Genomic DNA, 4,432 nt, shown 5'->3' with positions numbered 1-4,432 from the left:
TTCTTTGTGGGATATCCAAAAGAAGCAAATGGGAATTACTTCTACAATAAATCAGAGAACAAAGTGTTTGTTGCTCCTGATGGTATCTTTTAGAGAAGGAACACCTTTCCAAAATTACAAGTGGGAGGAAAATCAAACTCGACGAAGTTCGAGGGGGATGAGAAAAAAAAAAGTCAAATTGACAATCAAAGTGCTCAAACAGCATTTGTTGACATTGTTCAAACTGTGCAAAGTCAAACTGACAATGCAAATGCTAATTCCATTACCCTACGTAGGTCACAAAGGCCAAGGTCTCAACCAGATTGATATCTCATTGTTGTACTAATCGAGAATCAAGACATCCTCGTCATGGATGGAGATGAGCCGGAAACCTACAAGCAAGCTTTGACGAGCCCCAACTCTCCTAAATGGCAAGAAGCCATGAAATCGATCTGAGATGTACTCCATGTTTGAAAATCAAGTATGGGACTTGGTTGATTTGCCCAAAGGTCACTACTACAAAAATGTGAAAAGGAACCTATAATAACAGACCTGTTGGTTAATGCAACAGGTATTTTTGATATAAGAGACCTTATATTAGAGATAACAGGTCTCTAATATATATCAAATGGCCCACCACTTTTTTACTTGAGATAAAGATAGGGAAATAAGAGATCTGTTGTATAACTCAATGGGTCTCTTATGTTTCCTAAGGGCCCACCACGACCCTAATATTTCCTTTTAATATTTTTTTCATAAACAGATTTACCCTTTACATTTTTTAATTTTTATATTTTGAAACAACCTTAGCAATGCATTATACTTTTACGCTCATCTCTATCTTCATTCCCATACATGCACCTCTCTCTTTCACCTTCATCACTTTACTCTCCTTTCATTTTTTTTAATCGCGCCGCTAACTCCTCCATTCACGGCGCTGATGCATCTCGTCCTACACCGACGTTGCCTCCTATGTTTCCTCCCCCTCGTCCTACACCGGTGTTTCCTCCTCCTCTCAACTCAAGTTCAAGACTTTAAATGTCAATTTTGACCATAAAAACTCTAGATCTAGAGTCTTATGGTCAAATTTGGCCAAATTATGCCACAATTGAATTAGTCTTGAAAAGGTATATTTTTATTTCAATTTTATTTTGAAAGTTTTAGTGTTGGAGACAATGTGTTTTAATGGAGGTTGTTTGGTTTAGATCGGGTAGTTTTTTATTATTTCATGGGCGGCTAGGTTTTATCGAGGTTGGGGTATATTTGATTTCTTTTACAGAATCAGCCGCGGATTGGGGTTGGTTTATCACGGGGTTTTTCACTGGGATGTGGTGGTTTATACAGGGGTTAGGGTGGTTTTCTCGGGGATGTGGGGGTGGTTTGTACGGGGTTATTGTACAGGGGTGATTTGATTAGTTATCTAGGTTTGATTTTGGCGAAGGCTGCTTAAATATACTGTATGTTAAATTGAATTTATCCCTTTAAGTTAGCTACGGTCAGTGGGATTCATTAGGAGAAGAAATTAATGTTGTTAGATTGTGTTTATTGCTCAATCAGTTGCTAAGGTTGCTTTTATGTTGTTCATGCTAGTTTTCAACCTGAATTACAAGCCTTGGAGATTTTTTTTAATTGAGTCTCTTAATGATGTGCAGGAGGATGAGAAATTAAAAAAGTTCACTAAGCCAATGGAGGGAAAAAGAAATTGCAAGGAAGTGTTGCATTCACTTTCCATATAAAATGATGGAAATTTTCTTAGTTTTGGTAACTTGTAAATTATTTCCGCAAGCTCTTATATACTTGTAAATTAATATTCGTATATACTTGTACATGTTACTCTTAAAAAGTTACTACTTGTAAATTTAATACTAATATAAGTACATTTTATGTGAATATATTTAATTTTTTGGTTTTGTAATTTACAAATTTTTTCTAATATTAATAGATTAAATAAAAAAAATGAAAATATATATCGCCAATTTTTTTATTTTGTTTTTTTAAAAAATAAGAATAAAGAGACCTGTTATCTAACTTAATAGGTCTCTTTATTGATATCAAAGAGACCCTTTGTACTTATTAACAGGTCTCTTTCCCTTCTATAATATACGATGTATTTACATGCAAAGAGACCTGTTACCTTACATAACATGTCTCTTATATATTGCAAAGAGACCTATTCACATGAACGGGTCTCTTTGTCAAAGAGACCTGTGAGCTAGAGACATCCTCTAAACAGGTCTCTTATGCCATTTAGAACGGGTCTCTTTGGCCATATTTGTAGTAGTGTTACGCGCCTATCGGTTGCAAATGGATTTTCAAGATGAAAACCGACAAAGATGGAAATGTATTTATATACAAATCTAGACTGGTAGCAAAAGTTTATAGGAAAATTCACGGCGTTGATTATGATGAAACCTTTTCTCCAGTTGCAATGCTTAAGTCCGTCCGGATTATCCTAGCAATTGCTGCCTATTACGATTACAAAATATGGCAGATGGACGTCAAAACTGCCTTCCTATGTAGAATTTTGGAAGAAACTGTGTATATGACACATCTTGAAGGTTTTGTTGATCCAAGCAATGCTGGGAAGGTATGCAAGCTTAAGAAATTCATTTATGGGTTGAAGCAAGCAAGTAGAAGTTTGAATCAGCTATTCAATGAAGCCATAAGCAAGTTTGGTTTTATCAAGAATCCAGATGAGTCTTGTATTTACAAGAAGGTCAGTAGGAGTGGCATCGCCTTCCTCATTTGATATGTCGATGACATATTGCTCATTGGAAAAAGCATTCTAATGTAAGAGTGTGTAAAGGCTTGATGTTTTTCAATGAAAGACTTGTGAGAGGCACTGTACATATTGGGCATCAAGATCTATAGGGATAGATCAAGAGGATGATTCAATTGAGCCAAAGTACTTACATCTATAAGTTACTGGCACGATTCAATATGCAGGAGTCCAAGAGAGGTCACCTACCCATGTCACATAGCATAACCCTAAGAAAGAAGCAATGTCCAAAGACACCTGCTGAGCAGGAAAGGATGAATCATATTACATATGCTACGCTAATTGGATCGATCATGTAGGCCATGATATATACTAGGTTAGATGTATCGTATACTTTAAGTGCTACGAGCCGATACCAATCAGATCCAAGAGAGGCTCATTTGACTGCGGCCAAGAATATCTTAAAGTACTTGAAAAGGAACAGGTTCCTAATCTATGGTAGAAGTAATAAATTGGTTGTTGAAAGTTACACCGACGCAAGCTTCTAGAAAGATAGAGACAACTTTAAGTCGCTATCGGGATACATATTCTGTCTCAATGGAGGAGCATTTACTTAAGAGTTCTAAGCAAAGCACTACTGCAGATTCTACATACAGCTGATGCCGAATACTTGGCAACTTTTGAAGCAGCTAAGGAGGCAGTTTGGATTTGCAAGTTCGTTGGTGAACTTGATGTTGTACCCTCCATCAAGGATCTAATAATAGACCTCTTTAGTGACAACAATGGAGGTATTTCTCGGGCCAGAGAGCCAAGGGAATATTAGAAGGTCAAACATGTCAAAAGGCAATTTCACATGATAAGGGAATGGAAGTCCGAGGGTGAAATCAGAATTTGTAAAATTAGAACTGATGATAATGAAGTTGATCAACTCACTAAACCTTTGCCTCAAGTGAAACACAACAAACACGTTGAGGGAATGGGAATCGGGCATGTTAGAGATTGGCTTCGATTTCCCTAGTTATGTGTTTTAATTAATTTTGGATATTTTAATGTAAAACACTATGTTGAACCATTCAGTTTTTGGAGTAATTTAAATTTTACACAATTTTATCACTCCGTTTGTATTTAATTGTGGTTTAGAATTGAATAATGATAGGCCGTCGTCGATCCTACCAAAGATAAAAGTCCTATCTTGGTCTTAATAGCTAATAGCAAGAGAAAGAAAGGGTCGGACCCAAGAGAGAGGTTGAACCAACCACCGAGATATTGTCGTTTAAATAAGCTAAATGAAGTCAATATTGGGTTGGTTTTATGTAAAATGAACTAATTCAAAACAACTAAGACTAAGGGGGGATTAACAATATTTAGAGGATTCTAGGGATCGGGATATACCACTCAACTTCATCACAAATCACAAATAGCATGTAGCAAACAATGGTAATTTAAGGGGATTATATAGGTGTAGGGAATAATTTCAAGCCTTTAAAATCCCACTAGCTTGAACCCCACTGTGATCATACACTAAAGTACGGTGGCGTCCAAAAGGGAAAGAAGATAGAGCAAAAGAGTCGCCAACAAGTTTTGTAAGGAACTTGTAAACCATTCACGAGGTGAAGGTTACACCCCTTAACGATCTAAGATATCGTCAACTCCATAAGGTCATGAACCAAATAAGGGTTCAGGGATGAAGGTACAAATCCAACCTAAAAGAGATTGAACCTGCCCTAATAATAG

This window comes from Chenopodium quinoa, unplaced genomic scaffold (genome assembly GCF_001683475.1).
Source record: "Chenopodium quinoa cultivar QQ74 unplaced genomic scaffold, ASM168347v1, whole genome shotgun sequence".
In the NCBI taxonomy this organism is placed as follows: domain Eukaryota; kingdom Viridiplantae; phylum Streptophyta; class Magnoliopsida; order Caryophyllales; family Amaranthaceae; genus Chenopodium; species Chenopodium quinoa.
Note: the sequence above shows the minus strand (reverse complement) of the source record.